The following is a 14843-nucleotide window of genomic DNA, read 5'->3' as shown; positions in this document are numbered from 1 at the left end:
AGTCTGGCTAATGGTTTATCAATTTTGTTTATCTTCTCAAAGAACCAGCTTTTAGTTTTATTGATCTTTGCTGTTGTTTCCTTCATTTCTTTTTCATTTATTTCTGATCTGATCTTTATGATTTTTTTCCTTCTGCTAACTTTGGTTTTTTTTTGTTTTTGTTGTTCTTCTTTTGCTAATTGCTTTAGGTGTAAGGTTAGGTTGTTTATTTGAGATGTTTCTTGATTCTTGAGGTAGGATTGTATTGCTATAAATGTCCCTCTTAGAACTGCTTTTGCTGCATCCCATAGGTTTTGGGTCATCATGTTTTCATTGTCATTTGTTTCTAGGTATTTTTTGATTTCCTCTTTGCTTTCTTCAGTGATCTCTTGGTTATTAAGTAGTGTATTGTTTAGCCTCCATGTGTTTGTATTTTTTACAGATTTTTTCCTGTAATTGATACCTAGTCTCATAGTGTTGTGGTCAGAAAAGATACTTGATATGATTTCAATTTTCTTAAATTTACCAAAGCTTGATTTGTGACCCAAGATATGATCTATCCTGGAGAATGTTCCATGAGCACTTGACAAAAATGTGTATTCTGTTTTTTTTGGATGGAATGTCCAATAAATATCAGTTAAGTCCATCTTGTTTAGTATGTCATTTAAAGCTTGTGTTTCCTTATTTATTTTCATTTTGGATGATCTGTCCATTGGTGAAAGTGGGGTGTTAAAGTCCCCTACTATGATTGTGTTACTGTCAATTTCCCCTTTTATGGCTGTTAGCATTTGCCTTATGTACTGAGGTGCTCCTATGTTGGGTGCATAAATAATTACAATTGTTATATATTCTTGGATCGATCCCTTGATCATTATGTAGTGTCCTTCTTTGTCTCTTGTAATAGTCTTTATTATTTTTTTTTTTTGCGGTATGCGAGCCCCTCACTGTTGTGGCCCCTCCCGTTGCGGAGCACAGGGCCCAGACACGCAGGCCCAGCGGCCGTGGCTCACAGGCCCAGCCGCTCCGCGGCACGTGGGATCCCCCCGGACCGGGGTACGAACCAGTGTCCCCTGCATCGGCAGGCGGACTCCCAACCACTGCACCACCAGGGAAGCCCAATAGTCTTTATTTTAAAGTCTGTTTTGTCTGATATGAGAATTGCTACTCCAGATTTCTTTTGATTTCTGTTTGCATGGACTATCTTTTTCCATCCCCTCACTTTCAGTCTGAATGTGTCCCTAGGTCTGAAGTGGGTCTCTTGTACACAGCATATATACGGGTCTTGTTTTTGTATCCTTTCAGCCAGTCTATGTCTTTTTTTTTTTTTTTTTTTTTTTGTGGTACGCGGGCCTCTCACTGCTGTGGCCTTTCCCGTTGCGGAGCACAGACTCCAGACGCGCAGGCTCAGCGGCCATGGCTCTCGGGCCCAGCCACTCCACGGCATGTGGAATCTTCCTGGACTGGGGCACGAACCCGTGTCGCCTGCATCAGCAGGTGGACTCTCAACCACTGTGCCACCAGGGAAGCCCTGTGTCTTTTGATTGGAGCATTTAATCCATTTACTTTTAAGGTAATTATTGATATATATATTCCTATTACCATTTTCTTAATTGTTTTGGGTTTGTTTTTGTAGGTCTTTTCCTTCTCTTGTGTTTCCTGCCGAGAGAAGTTCCTTTAGCATTTGTTGCAAAGCTGGTTTGGTGGTGCTGAATTCTCTTAGCTTTTGCTTGTCTGTAAAGGTTTTAATTTCTCCATCGAATCTGAGTGAGATCCTTGCTGGGTAGAGTAATCTTGGTTGTAGGTTTTTCCCTTTCATCACTTTAAATATGTCCTGCCACTCCCTTCTGGCTTGCAGAGTTTCTGCTCAAAGATCAGCTGTTAACCTTATGGGGATTCCCTTGTGTGTTATTTGTTGTTTTTCCCTTGCTACTTTTAATATTTTTTCTTTGTATTTAATCTTTGATAGTTTGATTAATATGTGTCTTGGCATGTTTCTCCTTGGATTTATCCTGTATGGGACTCTCTGTGCTTCCTGGACTTGATTAACTATTTCCTTTCCCATATTAGGGAAGTTTTCAACTCTAATCTCTTCAAATATTTTCTCAGTCCCTTTCTTTTTCTCTTCTTCTTCTGGGACCCCTATAATTCAAATGTTGGTACATTTAATGTTGTCCCAGAGGTCTCTGAGACTGTTGTTAGTTCTTTTCATTCTTTTTTCTTTTTTCTGCTCTGCAGTAGTTATTTACACTATTTTATCTTCCAGGTCACTTATCCGTTCTTCTGTCTCAGTTATTCTGCTATTGATCCCATCTAGAGTATTTTTCATTTCATTTATTGTGTTGTTCATCATTGTTTGTTTGCTCTTTAGTTCTTCTAGGTCCATGTTAAATGTTTCTTGTATTTTCTCCATTCTATTTCCAAGATTTTGGATCATCTTTAGTATCATTACTCTGAATTCTTTTTCAGGTAGACTGCCTATTTCCTCTTCATTTGTTTGGTCTGGTGGGTTTTTACCTTGCTCCTTTATCTGCTGTGTGTTTTTCTGTCTTCTCATTTTGCTTAACTTACTGTGTTTGGGATCTCCGTTTCGCAGGCTGCAGGTTCGTAGTTCCAGTTGTTTTTGGTGTCTGCCCCCAGTGGCTAAGGTTGGTTCAGTGGGTTTTGTAGGCTTCCTGGTGGAAGGGACTGGTGTCTGTGTTGTGGAGGATGAGACTGGATTTTGTCTTTTGATGGGCAGGACCGTGTCTGGTGGTGTGTTTTGGGTTGTCTGTGGACTTATGATTTTAGGCAGCCTCTCTGCCAGTGGGTGGGGTTGTGTTCCTGTCTTGCTAGTTGTTTGTCATAGGGTGTCCAGCACTGTAGCTTGCTGGTCATTGAGTTGAGCTGGGTCTTAGCGTTGAGATGGAGATCTCTGTGAGTGCTTTCGCTGTTTGATATTACATGGAGCTGGGAGGTCTCTGGTGGACCAATGTCCTAAACTTGGCTCTCCCACCTCAGAGGCACAGGCCTGACACCTGGCTTGAGCACCAAGACCCTGTCAGCTACACGGCTCAGAAGAAAAGGGAGAAAAAAAGAAAGAAACAAAAAAGTAAAGTAATTAAAATAAAAAAGAAAAAGTAATTATTAAAAATTAAAGTGTAATGAAAGAAAGAAAGAATAACCAAACCAAAGAACAAATCCTCCAGTGGTAATAAGTGCTACAAGTATACTAAAAAACCCCAAACAAAACAAAAACGGACAGACAGAACCCTAGGACAAATGGTAAAAGGAAAGCCATACAGACAAAATCACACAAAGAAGCATACACATACACACTCAGAAAAAGAGAAAAAGGGAGAAAAAAATATATCGTTGCTCCCAAAGTCCACTGCCTCAATTTTGGGATGATTCGTTGTCTATTCCTGTATTCCACAGATGCAGGTACATCACGTTGATTGTGGAGATGTAATCCGCTGCTCCTGAGGCTGCTGGGAGAGATTTCCCTTTCTCTTCTTTGTTCGCACAGCTCCCAGGGGCTCAGCTTTGGATTTGGCCCCGCCTCTGCCTGTAGGTCGCATGAGAGCGTCTGTTTTTCACTCAGACAGGACGGGGTTAAAGGAGCCGCTGATTCGGGGGCTCTGGCTCACTCATGCCTGGGGGAGGGAGGCGTCCGTATGCGGGGCGAGCCTGCCGTGGCATAGGCCGGCGTGACGTTATACCAGCCTGAGGCGCGCCATGCGTTCTCCTGGGTAAGTTGTCCCTGCATCACGGGGCCCTGGCAGTGGCGGGCTGCACAGGCTCCCGGGAGGGGCGGTGTGGATGGTGACCTGTGCTCGCACACAGGCTTCTTGGTGGCGGCAGCAGCAGCCTTAGCGTCTCATGCCCGACTCTGGGGTCCGCGCTGTTAGCCGCGGCTCACGCCCGTTTCTGGAGCTCCTTTAAGCGGCGCTCTGAATCCCCTCCTCTCGCGCACCAGGAAACAAAGAGGCAAGAAACGATCTCTTGCCTCTTCGGCAGCTCCAGACTTTTTCCCGGACTCCCTCCCGGCTAGCACTAGCTCCTTCAGGCTGTGTTCACGCAGCCTGTCCTCTCCCTGCGCTCCAACCGAAGCCTGAGCCTCACCTCGCAGCCCCGCCCGTCCCGTCGGGTGAGCAGACAAGCCTCTCGGGCTGGTGAGTGCAGGTCGGCACCGGTCCTCTGTGCGGGCATCTCTCTGCTTTGCCCTCCGCACCCCAGTTTCTGCGCTCTCCTCCGTGGCTCCGAAGCTTCCTCCCCACCCATCTCTGCCAGTGAAGGGGCTTCCTAGTGTGTGGAAGCTTTTCCTCCTTCATATTACGTTCTAGAGGTGCAGGTCCCATCCTATTCTTTTGTCTCTGTTTTTTTTTTTTTTTTTTCTTTTGCCCCACTCAGGTATGTGGGGAGTTTCTTGCCTTTTAAGAAGTCTGAGGTCTTCTGCCAGCATTCAGTATGTGTTCTGTAGGAGTTGTTCCACATGTAGATGTATTTCTCATGTATTTGTGGGGAGGAAGGAGATCTCCGCGTCTTACTCTCACGCCATCTTGAAGGTCTCGGACATTCTCATGCTTTTAAATGGCTTTGATGGCTTCCTGTTACATTTATTTTATTGTTCATTGTCTTCAGCATCGTGGCTACCAAGCCTTACATGTTCTGATCCCCTACCTCCCTCTGACCCCATCTTGGAGCTCTTTATCTTTCCTTCCCTTCCCTCCTAAATTCCTGCTCTTCTCTGTGTTCTTCAGTGGCCAGTACTGCCCCCACGCACCCCACCCCACCTGGGCCTCATGCAGATCCTGCATCCTCTGCCCAGAAAGGACTGCGCAGTGAGCTGGCCTGCAAACCCTTGTTTCCATCCAAGTTAAGATGAGAAGCTTAGACCAGAGCATGAATCAGCCCCTCATGGAACATGCTGCCTGGTTCAGCTGGCATATTTTTGTAGCACGACCTACTCTCTGAAGGAGCAGTGCACACGCGCGCGCGCACACACACAGATACACGTGTGCGCGTGCATGCATGCACCTTATACCTCCAGGCATATTTGACTTTAAATGAGAGAGGCAAAACCTTAAAACTTTTAGGAGACAATATATAGGAATATCATTCTGGCTTTTAGTGTAGGGAAGAATTACTTAAACTTTCCATCTTAATACGCACACAAATCTCAAACAATAATAGAAAAGATTGATAAATTTGACCATATTAAAACTGAGAACTTCTGTTCATCAAAAGACCACATACGGGCTTCCCTGGTGGCACAGTGGATGAGAGTCCGCCTGCCAATGGAGGGGACACGGGTTCGTGCCCCGGTCCGGGAAGATCCCACATGCCGCGGAGCGGCTGGGCCCGCGAGCCATGGCCGCTGAGCCTGCGCGTCCGGAGCCTGTGCTCCGCAACGGGAGAGAGGCCACTACAGCTAGAGGCCTGCGTACCGCAAAAAAAAAATAAAAGACCACATAAAGAGAATCAAATAAGCCACAAACTGGGAGAAGCTATAACTGACATAGGATTAGTACCTAAAACCTATCAAGAATGCCTTTGGATCAGAAAGAAAAAGATAGACAACCCCATAACAAAGTGGGCAGTAGAACTGAAAAAACGCTAGAAGAGACAACGTGAGTGGCCAGCAGATAGGACAAGGTGATCAGTCTATTGTAATTAGGGATATGCAAGTTACAACCATAAGGTTTCATACTGTCCAGATTAGTAAAAATGTGAACATCTAGGAGTATTAAGTATCGGTGAGGATTTGCAGCCGTCAAATGGGAGGATAAATTTGTTCAACTACTTTGAAAGATTATTTGGTATTATTTAGAAAAGTTTCAGATGACCATATCCTCTGACCTGGCAGTTCTCATGGGTGCATACACACGTACATATATGTACACACATTAATACACACTCCTCATACACATACCCATACATATGCACCCACACCCCTCATGCATACACATATACACAAATACACACATACATGTATGTACCTGCACTACACACATGCATGTACACACACATATACCAACACAGAAACACACACATAAATGCACATATATACACATGAACATACATAATACTTTATATATACATATGTGTACCAGGAGATGGGTGAGAAAGGTCATATAAGAAATGTCTGGAATAATGAAAATTGGCAATAGTCCAGCTGTCCATCAACAATAGATAAATAAATTTTGGTATATTCATATAATGGAATTCATGTTGAAGTGAAAATGAATGACTTATAGCTTCATGCCAAAAAAACCCACTCACGGGTGAAAAACAATATGGAGTGAAAAAAATAAGTTGCAGTAGAATATATGCAGTATAATTCCATCTTGATAAAGTTTGAAAACATACAAAGCTGAAGAATATACTCTTTAGGGATACATACATATGGTAAGACTATAAAGAAAAGGATATGAGAGATGCATAGTTCCAGATGGTGGTTCCCTCAGTGGGAAGGGGTACATGGGGGATGTCAGAAGTAAGGGTAATACTGATTTTCTTAAACTGAGTGATGGGAACTCAGGTGTTCTTTATATTACTATATATAGTGCCTGATAAATATATCTTTATAAATAGTAGTTCCTATCTACTTGATATTTGATAATAAAAACAGTACCAGTTGGAGGAGAGAGTAACCTTCCTGGTAGAAGGTATTTAGTGTACAGTTGGGGTTGGAGAAGGAATGAGAAGAGAGACACTCTTTTCTAAACCAGGGAGATAAAAATGAAAAGTAGGAAAAGGAGAAGGATAGTTTTAATAATGGCACTAAAATCCCACTTTGGACAACCTGAGAACTAGAAGGATGAAACTTGCTGAAGACTTGCCAAATTGGGTATTGGTTTAATTATCTGATTACTTTTGTTTGTTTGTTTTAATATTTACTTATTTTGGCTGCCCTGGGTCTTGGTTGCCTCATGCGGGATCTTTGCTGCGGTGTGCAGGATCTTCCGTTGCGGCATGCAGACTTTCTTAGTTGCAGCATGCGGACTTCTTAGTTGCAGCATGCTGAGTCTTAGTTGCAGCATGCATGCAGGATCTAGTTCCCCGACCGGGGATCAAACCCAGAACCCCTGCATTGGGAGCGTGGAGTCTTACCCACTGGACCACCAGGGAAGTCCCTGACTACTTTTGTTTTTAAACACCTAGAAATTCAGATGGGCTCTTGTTTTGTAGTAGACTTAATATCCACAGAGTTGAGATGACTCATCATGTTTTGAAAACGTCACAGTTTAGCAGAGAAGCAAAAGTAATGGTTCTTCTATTTGGATTAAAGCTCTTTAGAGATTTTTTTAATATATATATTTTTATTTTATTTATTTGGTTGCACTGGGTCTTAGTTGTGGCTCACTGGCTCCTTAGTTTTGGCACTTGGGCTCCTTAGTTGCATCATGCTAATAACTCTTAGTTGCAGCATGCATGTGGGATCTAGTTCCCTGACCAGGGATCGAACCTGGGCCCCCTATATTGGGAGCGTGGCGTCTTACCCACTGGACCACCAGGGAAGTCCCTCTTTAGAGATTTGTGATGCTGCTGTCCCTTGGCTTTTCCAGCCCAGCCCTCAGAGGACATTTTGTTTTCTGAGCGCCCATGCCTGCAACTGTGAGCTGCCCCATGTGGATGGTGGGCCCTCACAGTTCACAAAGCGTGCCTTGCATAGGTTTTGGTAGCACAGAATTTAGCATATGCTTTCAACTCATTTATAACATAACTTAGCATGTTTTTCAATGTAATTTATTCACTAGCAGTCTTAATGAAATGGGCTGATGTGACTTCACATGGTGTGGTGTGAAGAACATTCAGCCACTGAGGACTTATGAACCTGCCTTTCTAGCCTGGCTCTGCCTTGATGCTATTTTGAGCAAGTCAGCTTACACTCTGAGCCTTGTTTGCATTGCGAGGGGATTGCCGAGTCTTAAAGGATCCATTCAGCTTGAAAAGTTCCTGATTCCATGATCGACTACTATATTTAGGGAAGATTTCCAGATGGAAAAATATGACTTTCAAAAAGGGTAAATATCAGTAAAACACCAAATTCTGCATTGGGAGTGAGACCAAAAAATTCCTAGAGACAGACATCTCCCTCATGAGTTTTTAAAAAAAGTTTTATGGGTTTTTTTTTTTGTTGTTTTTTTAAGATTTCATGTTTTTTAAAGAGCAGTTTTAGGTTCACAGCAAAAGTGAGAGGAAGGTACAGCGATTTCCTATATACTCCCTGCCACCACCCATGCTTAGCCTCACCCATTGTTAACATCCCCACTAGAGCAGTACATTTGTTACAACGAATGAACTGCGCTGACACAGCATTGTCACCCACAGTTTGTAGGTCACTTTGGGGGTTCACCTTTGGTGTTGTAGTGTCTGCGGTTTTGTCTTGCGAATTTTTAATCACTGTGAATCTGCATGGCACCAGGGCAGTTCCTGCTCTGTTACATAGAGCATGGCAGGGACCTAGCAAAGGAGGAGGTACAGGGTCGGCACTGGATACGTATGTGTTGTTCCGTCTATACAGGAGAAAGTGGCTTAGTGCTTGCTACTCAGAGTGTGGTTAGGCCTGGCCCCCCCCGGGAGCCATGCAGAAGCTCAGCGGAGGCCCCCCCAACCCCAGCCCTGCTGGACAGTGCCTACATCTTAACAAGATATCCCATCACGCGTGTATCATCCCCATTCCTTTCTCTCTATCGTCTCAGAGAACTTTTCACTCTTGTCTGACCTAATGCTTGAGAGCTTGAAAATTGATCTCCAGAGCTTGAAATTAGAGTCTTCAAAGCCTTTTCTGCCGGGAGAGACTCACCTGGGTTTTCTAACCTCTTCCTGAATTAACTACAGAAGTGATTCCCATGGTATTTCAGCAGCTGTCTCTTTAGAGTTGATTTCTCTTTCCTGGGGCTTGGCCAAAAGGAGGGGGAAGAAAACCTTCACAGCTTGGCTTACCTCACAGTTCTTAATAGAAGGTTTTGTTTTCTCAGTTTTACTAGCTAGGAGAATTTTTCATTCTTTTGAGCACTTTGCCTTCCCTGTTCCTTGTCCTTTGTAGGCAGAATTGATTGAATTCTCATTTGCATCAGATACTTGGGCTCATAAATTAGCCACTAAACGCTCCTTTCTTTGCTATTTTATCTCTGGCAGTTTTCCAGTGCACTTACGAATATGTTTCTGATTCATTTTTAAAGGGATCTTGCTCTCTGTTCAGGTCTTGTATTTCAAAATAAATCCTATCATAGCAGAGTTTTAAAACAGACACATAAAATAATTTATTCTTAGGAAAACTTTAAAATCTTTATGCTACATAGTTGTACATATTGTCATTTTATTCTCAAATTTATAACTTTTTAACCTTTACTGTAGAGAAGAACAGCTGCTACTTTGCTGTAGTTGTAATAAGTACCATCTTTACTTTTACCCATGCTTGGAATGTGGCAGGTAAATAGTAAAAACACATGGACAAGAAATCCTAGAGCCAGGCTGTATGGAAGACAACAAATGCCTAATAATATTGCCATGAAATAACCTAAAATCTCTGAGAAATGGTTTTCTTCTTTTATTATCTATTCATTTTTAAAAGTCATATTCCATATGAAGGAGTGTGACCCTTTAAAGTAAGCAGCTTCTAACATCTACCCTTCTGAAACTCTTCCAAAAAATTGCAGAGGAAGGAACACTCCCAAGCTCATTTTCTGAGGCCAACATCACCCTGATACCAAAACCAGACAGAAATGTCACAAAAAAAGAAAACTACAGGCCAATATCACTGATGAACATAGATGCAAAAATCCTCAACAAAATACTAGCAAACTGAATCCAACAACACATTAAAAAGATCATACACTATGATCAAGTGGGATTTATCCCAGGGATGTAAGGATTTTTCAATATCTGCAAATCAATCTGCAAATCAACAAATTGAAGAATAAAAGGAATATGATCATCTCAATAGATGCAGAAAATGTTTGACAAAATTCAACACCCATTTATGATAAAAACTCTCCAGAAAGTGGGCATAGCGGGAACCTAACTCAACATACTAAAGGCCATATATGACAAACCCACAGCAAACATCATTTTCAGTGGTGAAAAGCTGAAAGCATTTCTTCTAAGATCAGGAACAAGACAAGGATGTCCACGCTTGTCACTATTACTCAACATAATTTTGGAAGTTGTAGCCACGACAGTCAGAGAAAAAAAAGAAATAAAAGGAATCCAAATTGAAAAAGAAGTAAAACTGTCACTGTTGGCAGATGACATGATACTATACATAGAAAATCCTAAAGATGCTGCCAGAAAACTACTAAAGCTCATCAATGAATTTGGTAAAGTTGCAGGATACAAAATTAATGCACAGAAATCTCTTGCATGCCTATACACTAACAATGAAAGATCAGAAAGAGAAATCAAGGACACAGTCCCATTTACCATTGCATCAAAAAGAGTAAAATATCAAGGAATGAACCTACCTAAGGAGGCAAAAGACCTGTACTCAGAAAAGTACAAGATACTGATGAAAGAAACAAAAGATGACACAAAAAGATGCAGAGATATACCATGTTCTTGGACTGGAAGAATCAATATTTTAAAAATGACTATACTACCCAAAGCGATCTACAGATTCAGTGCAATCCCTATCAAATTACCAATGGCATTTTTCACAGAACTAGAACAAACGAATCTTAAAATTTGTATGGAGACACAAAACACCCCGCATAGCCAAAGCAGTCTTGAGAAATAAAAATGGAGCTGGAGGAATCAGGCTCCCCGACTTCAGACTATACTACAAAGCTACAGTAATCAAGACAGTATGGTACTGGCACAAAAACAGAAATATAGATCAATGGTACAGGATAGAATGCCCAGAGATAAACCCACACACATATGGGCACCTAATTTTTGAGAAATGAGGCAAGAACATACAATGGAGAAAAGATAGCCTCTTCAATAAGTGGTGCTGGGAGAACTGGACAGCTACATGTAAATGAATGAAATTAGAACATTCCCTAAAACCATACTCAAAAATAAACTCAAAATGGATTAAAGGCCTAAATGTAAAGCCAGATGCCATAAAACTCTTAGGGGAAAACATAGGCAGAACACTCTGACATAAATTGCAGCAAGATCTTTTTAGATCCACCTCCTGGGATAATGAAATAAAAACAAAAATAAACAAATGGGACCTAACGAAACTTAAAAGCTTTTGCACAGCAAAGAAAACCATAAACAAAATGAATAAACAACCCTCAAATGGGAGAAAACATTTGCAAATGAAGCAACCAAGAAGGAATTAATCTCCAAAATATACAAACCGCTCATGCAGCTCCATATCAAAAAAACAAACAACCCAATCAAAAAAATGGGCAGAAGATCTAAATAGACATTTCTCCAAAGAAGACATACTGGCAGCTCAAAAGCACATGAAAAGATGCTCAACATCACTAATTATTAGAGAAATGCAAATCAAAACTACAATGAGGTATCACCTCACACCAGTTGGAATGGCCATCATCAAAAAAATTTACAAACAGTAAATGCTGGAGAGGATATGGAGAAGAGGGAACCCTCCTACACTGTTGGTGGGGATGTAAATTGGTACAGCCACCATGGAAAACAGTATGGAGTTTCCTTAAAAAAAAAACAGGGTGCCGTATGATCCAGCAATCTCACTGCTGGGCATATATCCAGAGAAAACCATAATTTGAAAAGATACATGCACCCCAGCGTTCACTGCAGCACTATTTACAATAGCCAGGACATGGAAGTAACCTAAATGTCTGTCAACAGAGGAATGGATAAAGAAGATGTGGTACATATATGCAGTGGAATATTACCTAGCCATAAAAGAGAATGAAATAATGCCATTTGCACCAACATGGATGGACCTAGAGATTGTCATACTGAGTGAAGTAAGTCAGACAGAGAAGGACAAATATCATATGATATCACTTATATGTGGAATCTAAAAAAAGCATACAAATGAACTTATCTACAGAACAGAAATAGAGTTACAGATGTAAAAAACAAACTTATGGTTACCAGGGGGGAGAGGGATAAATTGGGAGATTGGGATTGACACATACACAGTACTATATATAAAATAGATAATAAGGACCTACTGTATAGCACAGGGCACTCTACTCAATACTCTGTAAAGACCTATATGGGAAAAGAATCTAAAAAAAAGAGGATATATACATATATATATGAGTGATTCACTTTGCTGTACACCTGAAACTAACACAACATTGTAAATCAACTATATGCCAATAAAAAAGTAAGCAGCTTCTATCTGCTGCAAGTTTGTAACTTTCAGATGCTAATGGAACCAGCTAGAAATATTTCATCTATATAAATATATGACTAAATATCAGTTACAGAGTTTGGTGTATACACACAAAATCTATTCATAGAATTTTGTCTTAACTCTTGATTTTCATCTCTGCTAGTGAGTCACAAATTCTTCTGGACGCCCCCATTTCAGCTTCTGTGCAATGTAACAAGCTATTTTAACTCTATGTTACGTCTTTTGTAACCTTACAAATTATGTGGTATTATTGTTCATTTATATCATCAATGTTTAGATTTAACCATATTTTTATCATTTGTTTATTCTCTGTTTCTTCTCAGATCTTCCCTCTGGGTTAATTACCTTTTCTTTTGAATTGTCAATGTATCCTTGTTTAGAAAGACTTCTTCTGTTGGTATAACCACTTTTTTTAAATCTGAAAATGTCCTTTTTTTTTTTTTTTTTTTTTTTTGTGGTACGTGGGCCTCTCATTGTGGCCTCTCCCGTTGTGGAGCACAGGCTCCGGACGCGCAGGCTCAGTGGCCATGGCTCATGGGCCTAGCCGCTCTGCGGCATGTGGGATCTTCCCGGACCGGGGCACGAACCCGTGTCCCCTGCATCGGCAGGCAGACTCTCAACCACTGCACCACCAGGGAAGTCCTGAAAATGTCCTTATTTTAACAAATGGAGAGTATTGCTGTTTATTCACATCTAGATGTCAGTGTCTTCTCTCAGCACTTTGAAGATGTTATTTCATTGTCAGTTGGCCCCTAGTTCTGTGAAGTAGTTATCTCATCGTGTAATTGCCATTCCTTTTCTCTGACTGCCTGTACAATTTCTCTTTGTCTTTGGTGTTCTGTGGTATCATCGTGTGTGTAGGTATGGGTTTTTAAAAAGAAATTCACCTGGTTTGGGATTCTTTGTCTTCCCGAATTCAAGGATTCATGTCTCCTACTGTTTTGGACAGTTCTTAGCACTGTCTCTTTGAATATTGTCTCTGCCCAATTCCTTCCATTACTGTTTTTTAAAACTTTGATCAAATATGTGTTGGACTCATTCTGTGTTCACCTCTTCTCTTTTTTACATTTCTCCTCTTTTTGTTTCTCTGTGCTACATTCTGAGTAATTTCCAGGTCTGTCCCCCAGTCCACTAAATATCTCTTCAGCTGTGTCTAAATTTGTTTATTGTTTATTACATATTGTATATTGAGTTTAAAATTTTTAATTATTATATTGTTCATTTCCAAATATTCTTTTGGTTTTTCAAATCTTTCTGACCATTCTTCATAGCCTCTTGCTCCTTACTCATGTTTTCAGTCCCTTCTTTATTATTTTAAATGAATTAAACACACTTTCAAAAATGTATCCTAGGGCTTCCCTGGTGGCGCAGTAGTTGAGAGTCCACCTGCCGATGCAGGGGACACGGGTTCGTGCTCCGGTCTGGGAGGATCCCACATGCCGCGGAGCGGCTGGGCCTGTGAGCCATGGCCGCTGAGCCTGCGCGTCCGGAGCCTGTGCTCCGCAACGGGAGAGGCCACAGCAGTGAGAGGCCCGCGTACCACCAAAAAAAAAAAAAAAAATTGTATCCTATAATTCCAATATCTGAAGTCTTTCCAGATCTGATACTGTTTGTGTGGGTTTCTTTGTTTTTACATTTTGGGGAGGTTTCTCTTGACTCTTTTTCATAATATCTTATTTCTTAGGTGTTTTGTAAGTTTTAACTTTGCAGTCATGCTTGAGCATCAGGCTGTCTGGTCCAGTGTCCCTCTAAGCTCTCTGTTTCAGTGTTCCTCTAGGACCTGTGCCCTGGGCCTTCATCAGGGGTCTGGGCCATCACATTTCCTGCCTCTCTATACAGTGTATCTGAATTACAGATGGAGATACCTAAGCCACTTAAAGGATAGTGACAGCTGTCACAAGGATGAAGAATATGAAAGTTTGAGAGGATGATGGGATGCTTTTGGCACATATCAGAACTTGGTCCTCAGGCACCATTCATTCGTTCATTGATGTGTTCATTCACTTAACAGATGTTTATCGAGCTCTTAGTATATGTCACTCACTGTGCTAGGCACTGGGGAAACAGATCAACAGTTTCTGTCCTCAAGAATCTCAGAGTACAATGAGCAGACAGTTCATTTCAGTGGGGCACGATCAGGGATGTGACAGGTAGAACCTAGGGAGAGGCACTAACCCAGCTTTGGAGTAATGAGGAGGGAGGTGTAGTATCTGTGCTGCATCTGCAGGGCCGGTAGGAGTAATCCAGGTGGAGAGCCACGGAAGGGCATCCCAGGCAGAGAGAGAAGAATGTGCAAAACACCAAGCCACAGAGAATCTGGGTAGCTCATTCGGCCATAGTTGGGAAGGCATGAGAGTGGAGCAGGGAATGATGAGAGGTGAGCCTGGAAGTAGTCTGAGGTCTGGATGTGGAAGGTCCTATGACTAGGAAACTGCTGACCCTCTTCCCTGGGTAGTAAGTGATGCTGTCAGAGTGGTCACGATCATTTCTCGTAAGAGCCAACTCTTATGGAAGAAAAAGGACATGGGCTTGGGAGTCAAGGCAGGCTTATGTGCAGATTCCAGCTCCACCTCTGTCC

At 41.8% G+C, this 14843-nt stretch overlaps 1 protein-coding gene across 2 annotated transcripts in view; it reads left to right on the top strand.

Moving 5' to 3' along the window:
• KIAA1549 overlaps positions 1-14843 on the top strand; it is a gene marked incomplete at its 3' end in the record, with an annotated part of 146176 nt that overhangs the window by 44553 nt on the left and 86780 nt on the right. The window lies entirely within an intron of this gene.

This window comes from Leucopleurus acutus (genome assembly GCF_964270905.1).
Source record: "Leucopleurus acutus genome assembly, chromosome: 9".
Taxonomy (NCBI): domain Eukaryota; kingdom Metazoa; phylum Chordata; class Mammalia; order Artiodactyla; family Delphinidae; genus Leucopleurus; species Leucopleurus acutus.
The sequence above is the reverse complement of the archived record's forward strand: the minus strand, read 5'-3'. Positions and strand labels throughout refer to the sequence as shown.